Genomic DNA, 11,867 nt, shown 5'->3' with positions numbered 1-11,867 from the left:
ACTTCCCATAACTATTTTGCCTTGACAATTCTCATCAAGCATATAACACTAGGCAATTCGCATGACGTACCAGCTTAACATAGGTTTGTTCTGATTTGACCTTTTTTTTTAATGACACTTAAATCAATGCGCTTCAGCTTTTGATAAAGAACAGTGTTAAGCCAGATAAGACTTGTACTATACCGAGTGACTTGACAACAGAGAAATTTTAATGGAATCATTAAGTAGAAGTTAATGCTTAAAATCAATACAGTTTTGTAAATAAGTACACTTCTAGGCTAGTATTTTGAAGCGTGGGAGACACAATTCATCGTGTAAAGTAATAATTAGGACTTTGTACATGTACTATGTATCGAACTTGAGTTATCAGCCATTGGTAGTGCCCTGTCTTCAATTGACCAACAGGTAAGCATAAATCCGTTTTCAGTTATATTATATTATATACAATACGATACTGTCATTGTTAATATTCAAGCTTTGACGTCGCCATGAAGAGTTATTACAATCTAGAAATAATCGTTTATTTTTAGACAGAGGCGGCGTTAAGAGTACGCAGGGCCTAGGGCCGACCATGACCGCGCGGGGCCAGAGTATCGGCATCTCGATTGGTATGCTATATTGAGACACTAGTTGAACGCAAGTGTTTCAAGAAGCAGACTGAACTAAGTTGCTGTGGTATCTATAGCCTATCCGGGTACCTGAAAAAGAATGACCATAGACTAGAGATAGACGGGACATCGCCGGCCTAGCCAAACGGCTCCCGCGCCACAGTGCGAAAATGTGAAAAGCTGAGATCCAAGTTATCGGACAGCCGTTGCCCGCTAGTGGCGTTGAGAAAATGGCTGCATCTGTGCCGCCACCTGTTAATTGCGTTACGAACTTGACTAAGATGACTTGGCAATTTTGCTTGCATTACGTGCGGCCTGTATCAGCGTTTCTAATTCACCGGAGAATATAGCTTGACCAACTCATAAGGACGACATTAGGCCTTAAGCGCGGGGCCCTCTCAAGAGCGTGGCCTGTGGCGGTCGCCCCACTTGCCACCCCCAAACGCCGTTCGTTGTTTTTAGAGGTTATTTTCTTCTTCTTTTTATGTTTATCATATACTTTCTCAACATGATTGCAGTATTTTGCAAGGTCTTCTATTGCACACACGCTGAATCCATCCATAGGGCAAGGGTTAGCACTAAAAGTAAACTCTTAGGGACAAGTAAATAAATAACCCAGTCAAGATGGGGAACTATCCCAACCTTTCATGTGTGTGTGTGTGTGTGTGTGAGAGAGAGAGAGAGAGAGAGAGAGAGAGAGAATGTGTGTGTGTGTGTGTGTGTGTGTGTGTGTGTGTGTGTGTGTATAAGGGTTGGTTCGTGAGCAGGGTTGGATGCGTGTTTATAATGGAGTGCGTGAGGTTGTGTGTTTGGGTGCCTTTTACGTACTCTGATATCGTTCTATTTCGAGTCTAGTGCGACAGTTTAGCAACAAATGATTAGCTAACTGACTAGTTCCTTTTGACAGTTCATCTTCCATCCGATGTATTATCTAGAGGAACTGAAAGTGGTTATTTCTTTTTCGACGTTAAACTTTTTCGACGTCGTTAAACTTTAACTGACCTCTCTAATTTTGACTGAGGGGTTTGGATGTTTTTTCTTCTGGATTTAAGGAAAGTTAAGAAAGAAACACAAATAATAAATCTCACCCCAGACCCAACCCCCAACCCCCATCCTCCAAATCACATAAAACAACAACAACAAAACAAAAGAACAAAGCTCCGATTAAGTACAACCAGCTGAATACAAACTTTCAGATTTATGTAGAGCTAATGAAAATGGAATTATAAAACAAGAAAAGATCGAGAAAACAGTGGATATTAACAAACTACGTTTCTGATATGCTCACAGGGCTGCGTGTATAAGTCAAAAAACTTCAGTTCCTTCATCGACTTATGGCAATTCAATTACTGACAGTCACATAGAAGGATCACTGTTGCTGTCCTGAGGTTATATTGTTCTAATCGCAGATTTATACCAATGCTTCACGTTTTGATTATGTTCATGATCTTAGTACTGTATCTATTTTGTTTTGACGTGCGGAAGTCCACACTGATTTCATATAGGACCCAACTAATAGGTAACTCTAAACGTGCTCTTGCAAACAAGTCTTACTTAAGTAATATCAATTTCACATTATTTCTTGTGTGCTCTACTTACCCTGGTTTTGACCACGTGATTGCTAAACTTACTCTTATTTAGTCCGATAACCCTCCCCCCCCCCATCTGTGTTGATACTGATGGACGATATGTGAGTATGATGTCACATATTCATTAAAATATGCGATTGCAAATCTTTCCGGAACAAACATACGTACACGTTAGACACGTCCCGCTAATTGGCAACAGCCATATTTAGCGCGAAATTCAAAATGGCATAAGGACATATGGTTGTGCTATTGCACGTGGATTTACAAGTCACCAAACGTAGGATTTGCTCCAGAAATATAACGTTCATGTCACCAAAAGAATCCTTCATCCAACGGTAGCTCCACAGCCGCGAGAAATATCGGTATGTGTATAAAATGTACAACGATGTCTGCAGTCAAAATGTTCTGCAAATTATTGCAGCTTTTAATGAATAGGTGATGTTAGCCCCTAAACCGAAAATCCATATCGTCAAGGGTTAGGGGCTGATTTATCGGCCTATCTCATATTAGCAGGTGACATTCATTCTAATCAGCGGTCAGGTTCCACAGCACCATTTAGTAGTTCGTCACACGACACATCTAGCGCGTCAGTTTCTTATTGCAATCTACTTGACTTTTCACACAACCTTTCCATTACGCACTATAAACTATGAAGTTCAAAGTATTTTGACCAAATTATGTACCTTGTATACAGAATGACAGGGATTTGAAAGTTTGGCCTTTGGCCTTCATGGAAAGTTGGCTTAATCCGTGAATTTCTTCTGATTAATTTTCCCTCTACTTTTAGCACAACCCAGTTTGGAACGATTTGTGAAGTTGATATAAACGGTGATGTGATACTATGATGAAAAAGGGATTCAGTTCTAAAAGGAGACATGATCTAAAACTAAATTCTTTAGAGTGTTAATGGATTGAACTTTCACTTAGAGATACATTCGTGTAGGCTTATTCTATGTATCTTCTAATGCAAACAAACGCGTATACCTCAATGCTAGAAGTCTCCACAAACCTTGCTCTTGATACGGGCATTGTATATATATATAATTGTAATAGGCAACGTTAAGTTTAGTATGCTAAATTCACTCTTTTGTAAAAAAAAATGAAATCACTGTGAGTTTTCCCGTCAGCAATACATTACTAAACACACTCATGTCACTGAAAACTCTTCAACTTTAACAAATCTGTTACTTATAGTGATTAATGAAAGTTTGATTCTCAGCAGGGTTGGGGATCATTTCTTACATGGCGATATTAAATATCACTGTCCTATATATGGGATATTTAACTACATAAAAACCCAAACTCGATTCACAGTCAAATATGTACATACTGCCAAGGTGACTATGATTTTGTGAGACAGAAACCTTTCACACCTGACTGGGACTGCTTGAAAATCAGACATATCGACAAATATGCTGAAACTATTACTGGCCATATAGTCTTAATAAATGGGCAATTTATTCCGAACATAACTGTTCCAGATAAACCATCAGACCCTCCAAGGACCATAACGGCAATGAAAAGAACAATACGCATACGTAAGAGAGCTCATCGAAGCCAAGGAATTCGTCATCTCATTGGACTTAATTTTGTTCTATACAGTACAAAACAAGCCACTAGAAGCCAAAAAAGCTATATACTAAAATATTGGCGCAAAAACTGAAATCACGCACGAAATCATCTAATGACTAGTAGTCAGTTCTTAAGGTATTCCTCAGCCCTCACCGCACACATTCTATTCCATAATTTAAATATACCATTTCGATAACTATTTTTATTAATAGAGCAAACTCTACTAGTTGAACAAATGTTATACTTCTAGATATACCTTTGTACACAGATGTAAACATAAGTTACACTGAACTAAGAACTGACGAAGTACAAAATATTCTCAAAAGCTTTCCTCTTGAAAAAACTTCTGGTCCCGATGGTTTAACAACTTATTCTGCCTGTGTAATAAGTCTTTTAGAGAATCAACCTTTCCAGACATTTGGAGAGAAACAAACGTTGGTCCAGTTTTAAAGAAGGGCGACCCTTCTGTCGTATCTAATTACAGACCGATATAGCTTCTCATTACTGATGGAAATTTGTTTTAAAGAAAACTTGTTTTTAAACACACAAATAATTACTTCCGTGAAAATAAAGTTCTTACACCTTCCGAGTCTCGTTTTATTCCGGGAGATTATACAGTTAATCATTTAACATATCTCTGCAAAGCGATATATTCCAGTCTGGAAATTGGAGTTGAGTATTGCAACATGAACAACGCTTTTGCCAAACTTAAAGCAACTAGTATCACAGGAAGCCTTATAATATAGTTCTCTAGCTATCTAAAATTAAGACAATGGGAGCTGTGTGAACAAGGATCCGTTTTATGTCCCTTCGTTTTGTTATAGGCATACATAATATTTGTATAAAACACTTCAATATAAGTTTTTTGCAGATATTGCAAGACTCTTTCCAGTCGTGGATAATCCCGCTCTTACAAAACATCAGCTCTGAGTGGAAAAATATCTAACTGGCCTATATCTTTAAACCATTTTAAGACTGGAATCCTGACAATTCCTTGGAATATTAATAATCCCTTCCATCCACCTCTATATATGTTCAACCAAGGAATTAAGGACGTTGCCGCGCACAAACAGCTTAGAATTTTCTCTCAAATGAGTGATCATGACACAGACAAATGGACCATATAAAGGAACATGCATGGTCAAGAATGAATGTAATGCGTAAATTCTAATTCCAGCATAACAGGGGAAACCTTTAGAAATGATATTTACGTCTTTGTACGACCCTTTCCGGAATATGGTGATTTAGCTTGGAACAACTGCACACTTCTCGGGAAAAGAGAAATCGAAAAAATACAAACTGAGGCAACCAGGACTGTGACAGGTGGAGCAGAAATTAATATATATTGAAACGCTACACCGAAAAACAGGATGTTGAAGTCTTGAATCCATACGCCAAAACCACAAACTTACACTCTTGTATAAAATGATGAATGGTTATAATCATCCCATCTCTGATCCCACCAGCTGTTAGGGATATTTCTCGACACGACTTTAGTAATGCAAATGCTTTCCAGTTAGTTCAAGCTAGAACAAGTCAGTGTATGACATAATGACTTTTACTGATATTTGATCCAGCAATCTTTGTTTATGCCCATCTTGGAGATTAAATATTATTGTATTTAACGGTCGATGTTCTTAACAACACCACAAATAACAAACTTGAAACAAACCGGTGATTATTAGATTCCTAGTGAAAAGATCAACTCTCTCTCTCTCTCTCTCTCTCTCTCACACACACACACACACACACACACACTTTCTCTCACACCCTGCCGGTTCAGGGATGCCTAATAGGCTTGATGCATATTTCCGCGTATAACGTATCGCAACTGTTGGTTAATGTGGGCATAAACAGCTCTAAGTAGTTAGTGTGTTGGACTTGAAACAGTAATGGCGCGGATTCAAATCTGAAACATCTGGTCCAGAGCTGACCATTTCGATTCACCCAGTTTTTGTTTAATTTATCTGCTATTTCATGGTTATTAAATTCCTGCGGAACATATGCTTAACATCTTTTAAAATTCACATACTGGCTTTAGTTTCAGCTGATTTTATCCATAGACCTCCATAACATTTCGATGACAGGGACAGCTTCCATTATTTTCATTGATGAGTGTGGTAAAGTTCAAACTTTCGAAATCTATTGACAGGACAGCTAAAGCTTGAAAACATTTTACGCCAGCAAAAACACCGAAAAAGAATGTTCCGATTAAGAAATTAGACTTTACTATATGCAAAAGCGTCAATGATGGCTTCCAAGTGTGAGAGATATTCTTGAAAACGTGGTCCTATCTTCCGGGGTCAGTTGGTCGGGGAACACGATTCACAACACCGCTTGTGTTGGAAGTAGAAGGCCGCAACCAAATAACAAAATATCAGGGTGGATGTCTGACATTGCAGGACTACTCCGTCCGTATGTGTTCGAGTGCGAGAAAGCTTGTCGTAGCTTCCCATAGGAGGGTAGTTCCTTCCATGGTCTTATTGGGTTCTTCCTCCATCAAATACACCTGCCGCTATGTATAGGTTATCATGTCCCGAAAATGGCGTTAGACACAGGGCCGGTTTAACCCAATTGGCGAAATCTGCGGTGGCCTAGGACACTAAGATTTTGGGGAATGGTCACAACAAAGAAGTAGATTGTCGGGTTATTAATTTATTATCATGAAATATGTAGACTAAATAATGAAACTGATAAATTATCAAGCCGAACCTGTATTGAAACTAATGAACAGTTTATAATAAGCCGGCCAACTCTTTAGGTCACATCTGTGTGTCAAGAGGAACAAATTAGTTCCACACACGTGGCCCCATTACTCTGTTAATTTTCATGAATCACCGAAGTCAGTCTAATCTATATCAGTAATGAATGGGGATACCCTACGGACAATGGGACGTTACTGTTAAATTTGAATGTTTGTACCATACGGACAAAGGGAATTTAACATGGGTGGGATACTCTAAGGACAAAGGAAATTTAACATAGGGCATGCATAGCAACAATGTACTGGGACTGTCTAGGGACAATAGGAATTCATCAGGGGTGGGACACTCTATGTACAAGGGATATTTACAATAGGGAATGTATAGTGACATGTATTGGGACTGTCTGGGGACAATAGGAATTTAACAGGGGTGACGTCACGGAACTGGGCACTGGGGAAACAATGGTAACAATGTGGCAAGGGGCTGACCTCAATCGGGAGGAAGAGTATTGCAAGGGAGGTTGACCTGAATACGCGCTACTCTAAGGACAAACACAGCATATACATAGACATAGGGACATGGTTAGAGACATGGACATATACAAAGGCAAACAAACAAGCACCTATACAACCGACTAAAAAAACAAACTTCGGGCAAGAGAGAATAGACATCTTTTCCAGTCATATGAGTGGCCCTGAAATGGGCCTTTGTTTGTTTTTGTTAACACCATTCAGTTGACACAGAGTGCATCGCACCGGTCTTCTTCTCTTCCTCAAACTTCGTCTGACCTCTGGACCGTAGATTTAGATTCTCTTCAGACAGCCTTCTATCTGCACATAGATCATTCGTTTCCGAAGGGTCGTATCGGTGATCTTCGTGATAACCCATGATGATTTGACATACATGGGATAGTCCGGGTTGAACAGCATCGACGATAGAAGGGTAGACGATTCTATGTTAGTCCACATCTTGTGACGAGAACAGGTGAATGGAATGTGGAGAAGCGCGCTTATTTATAGCGGAAGAGCGGATACAAACGGATTGAGTTCTTTCACCAATCCTGTCACGGGTTACAAAGTTCAGTCACAGTGCGGAGTCTGTCTTCCAATCCGAAGAGAGTTGTGAATCAATGCGACAGAGTTATAACATGACCGAAACTAGACGATGAATTTGGGCGCACCGACCTTGGAGACGATGAGTTATGGCGTAGCAAAGGCTACTAAAAACAACCACAGTCCTACCTGCGGAAGAGAATGTATTTAATTGGGATTTAGAGGATTTTCTCTCTTCACAAGAATTGGTTTTGGTATCAGCACCTTCTCCGCGTTCTCCTTCCTTACTCTACATCGATGATTTTAAACAAAGGCAGAAAGAAGAATTGGAGAAAGAAGCAGAACAAGCCTTTTTCATTCAATAGCAATAGCGAGAGAAAAAAGAGGCAAGAAGAAAACGACAGGAAAGAAAGAAGCAGAGAAGAAACAAGGTCTATGAGAGAAGGAAGACGGTGAAAGTCTAACTGTCACGGTACACTTTGACATTTTGGCAGAGGTAAGGAGTCTGAAACAAATGTATCAGCCTTCTTTAATACAGCCGAAGAGAAAAAGACCTTCCAACCCCGTCAACACTCCCACTATGCCTGAAATACCAACACTAGTGACTTCTACTAAATCATCGACAGTAGCAGGTCAAGAAATAGGTCTTGGCATTGGCAAAGGGACAAGACAATTAAAGAGCATTACCTTCCGTCCCTGTGTTTTTTATATATAAAAATAAACAAAACCTCCTCCCAATGCCCCTTTACAGGGCCACCCACCTATCTCAAAAAGAGAATACTCAATGTTTGCCAAAATAAAAAAAAATGAAATCCCTTTTTATCCATGATGTACGTGTTGAGTGAAAAAGTGTAAGTCCTTATGATTATAAAAATCAAAACCAAGAGAAACTTGCGTTTTTTTTTCTTCATGTGTATTCTCTGGTACAAATTGCAATCAAATTTTACAACACATCCCGTTAAAAGTTCATTTTTGTTTCTTCGTTTCCTGTCACAGGTTTTTTCTTCTTGTTCCTCACTTTATTATCCTCATTTTTTCTTCTCTTTCTGGACGTGTCTGGCTTCTTCCTTTTCGGAGGGTACCTCTTCTTCAGAACCCCTCTCATCCTCCCGCTTCTGTTGTTTCGTAGGGCAGTGTGAAGACCAATGTCCTTTCTCTTGACCATGATAATAAGTATCTTGATCTTTGTCTCTTTTAGCGCCGGTCTTGCTTTGACGTTGTGGACAATCTGTGGCTCATTGTCCTTTCTTCTGACAGATATAGCATGTGTCTTGACTTCTACCTAGAAAGGATGGGGAGTAGTCCGTAGGCTTCTATGAAGAAAACCGTCGTATGACGCCTCGTAAAGCTCTGATTAGAAGTTCGATTTGTGTTGTCTCTTCCATCGTTCTGAAAGGATTGAGAGTGAAATGAATACTCTGAGGGATTACACTGACCCTTTATATAGGGAAGACACTGACCTTATATTTTTATATAAGGGGCCATGGCGTTTAAAAGTGAGTCATTTTACATTTTGCAATCAAGATAAAACGATCGCAATATTTAGTGAAGAAAGGAAAAGAAAGTAAGAGGCATACGCGTGACCTATCTTCTCGCACATTAGCTTTAGTCTTGGCTCAAATTCATGCCAGTGATTTTGAAGATGGCATTAGTGAGCCAGAATCCAGACCCAGAGAGTCTACACCAAACAAAAGCCCATTGCCATTACCACATTCGAGGGACAGATAAACGCAAATATAGAAAGTTTAGAACTACGAATGAAAAAAATGGCCAAAGGCTATTTACCTCACCTTTTCAGTACCGAAGCCAATCACCACACCGTTCGATTCCTATTGCCTGATACTCACTACTATTACTACCTCGACAAGATGCGCTTGGTACCAAATTCACGCTTTGGACCCCTTCGACTTTCTGAAAGAAATGGTAAATTGTCGTTCCGACTTGGACATTTAACGGTGATGCCGTGGATAATTTTGCTCAGGCATGGATGACATCCATAGGGTTGTAGCCGGATGGTTTCAGGTTGAAGATGAAAACCAGTAAAGGGTCCAAAATACTGATTGACATGGCTTTCGCATCCGTCATGTTTGACACACACATCATCACTTTCCATGGTAGGTGTAACCCTCTAACTCTTCTGTTAGAATTTGTTGCAGTAAGTCTATCTTAAAGGAAATAGAAACAGTAGCAAACCATTCCTTCTGGTCCATGTGTTGCTGATCAATATCTGACCACTGTAAAGCTTTTATCAGAATCAGTCTTCTAAGAGTATTTGGGTACCAGTGGTTCAAATAGTGATTACAAAAAGGATGCAATTGTTCTTTGCCTTTCACTTGTATTTTGACGAATTCTCGGTAAATGAGTTCTCTCAACGCCATAGGCAAACTACGAATGTTCTCTTTAATGTATCCTTGAAGAGATTACAGTGGTCCCACTAAAGATAGGTAGTAACAGTGCGGAGACCATCGAGCATATTCCAGGTAAGCTTAATCTTTCTGTTCCCACTCGTGAAGTGACACGCCGCAAACGAAACACTTGATCACCTTCACCAAAGTAGATAAATCCGGCTCTGCCTAATTATTTGCGGGTAGATCCTCCAGGATAATTATGCAACTCTCCATGGAATGTTTGGAATCGAATTTCAAAGTCGCAGTATTCATACAAACGCACAGGGAACGAATATTCTTCTTTGACAGGCTCATTTCAATGAGGGTACGGTGAAAATTACAAAAATGTTTTACACAATCTAATCTTAGTTAAATAAGAAACGTCTGTACGGTGGGTGATATGACTAAACTATTTATATTCGCCACTGGAGTACGATCAGCTCTGTGCAGAAAATACATTTATTATCTCCGACAAAAGAAAAATCATTGCAATGAATGATAGGTTAGAAGAATACATTCAGAATCTACCTCTGGAACTGAGAGATCACATTTACAAGAGTTTATCAAAATAGAACTGAAACGCAAAGAACAATTGCATCCTGTACGAAACCGATGTCGGAACCACTTGTACCCGAATGGTGCAAGAGGACTGAATCATTTTAAAGTGTTCCAATTGTCAGACATTAATGAATCACACGTGTTTCAGAAAGCTTTGGATGTTACTAGTTCTACTTACAAGGTGACCGTAGTACACCATATTCCAGAGGAAGAGATTGAGGATTACCAAAATCTTTTACACAGTCAGATCCTGGTTCATGATGAAACATCTGTGCGACGCGTGGTGTGAGTTAGTGACGAAACAATTTTGGTTCGGTACTAAAATACAACCGATTCTGTTCAAAAATTACATTTATTACCTTCACCAAATGAGGGTATAAAAACGTACTACCATGCAAGGACCTTTATCAGTCGTAATACACCAAATTCCGTAGAAGGAAGTGATGGATTACGAACGCTTTTTACGAAAACTATATCCATTGGATTGGCGTTGTCGTCTGGTGTGTGTCTTAGTGAATTCCTGTCTGGGATTTTGTTTACCAGCAGATTCCTCGTGTGATCTTTACGATCTGTACCTACCACAAAAAACAGGTTGGTGACACATTTCAATGTACTCGACAGACTCATTCTGTTAAAAGCGTCGCGCTTATATCTCGATACTTCTCTACCTCTACGGGAAAACAAGATTCGTCAACTTTTAATCACTGAGTATGCTGATGATGATGTGTATATAGCTTGTGACTTACACTCTCACTGGCAAGATGTACGTGACTGGAAAAGTTTTGGTTTCGAGGTTTGGACAATGATTTGTGTTAATGACTTTAAACATTCAGTGAAAAAAAGTAACTGTTAAACCTGTGTTAACTGCAGTTACAGAAGAACCTGACACCGACGAAAACAGTGGAAAACCACTTCATTCAAGACAAGACCATCATTTACTTCGACGCCCCGAAAGGCCATTCCGGGAGGACACCTGTGTGACTGTGCCAAATGTAGAGACTTTAAGAACATTACTCATTGTCCTTAGGACACCACACCATCGTCACAAAAAATGATGTACTTGCATATATTCCACTGAACATTTTGAGGTGTATTTTCTCGCGGTACTTAACCATTTGGTTTTTGTGTATCTTGTCTCTGGTGTTCAATTTAAAAAAACAAACTGAAAAAACGTAGCCTGATAAAAGTATTAAAACTCTTGCCTTGTCTGTCTTCGTTTCAACGGTGGCACCACCGTAACTATGGATACCTCTGCTGTCTCTGCTACCTCTTCCTCACTTTCAAAGCCATCGACGAAAACTTAGATCGTGCTAGTTGGGAGGCTTTGAATTTTGCCATACAATTAACATGTTAATTGTTGGACTCAGTGGTTCAGTTAAACGATTGACCGAACATA

At 39.5% G+C, this 11,867-nt stretch overlaps 1 protein-coding gene across 1 annotated transcript in view; it reads left to right on the top strand.

Moving 5' to 3' along the window:
• Positions 1–300: 300 nt before the first annotated feature.
• LOC149781752 (G protein-coupled receptor 157-like) overlaps positions 301–11,867 on the top strand; it is a 94,458-nt gene continuing 82,891 nt past the window's right edge. Inside the window, exon 1 of the mRNA XM_089935874.1 lies at positions 301–405. The gene's annotated coding sequence lies outside the window, so the exon portion shown is untranslated. The remainder of the gene's footprint in view (positions 406–11,867) is intronic.

The sequence above is a fragment of the Sinohyriopsis cumingii genome, chromosome 15, assembly GCF_028554795.1.
Source record: "Sinohyriopsis cumingii isolate HCF-2022 chromosome 15, ASM2855479v2, whole genome shotgun sequence".
In the NCBI taxonomy this organism is placed as follows: Eukaryota; Metazoa; Mollusca; class Bivalvia; order Unionida; family Unionidae; genus Sinohyriopsis; species Sinohyriopsis cumingii.
The sequence above is the reverse complement of the archived record's forward strand: the minus strand, read 5'-3'. Positions and strand labels throughout refer to the sequence as shown.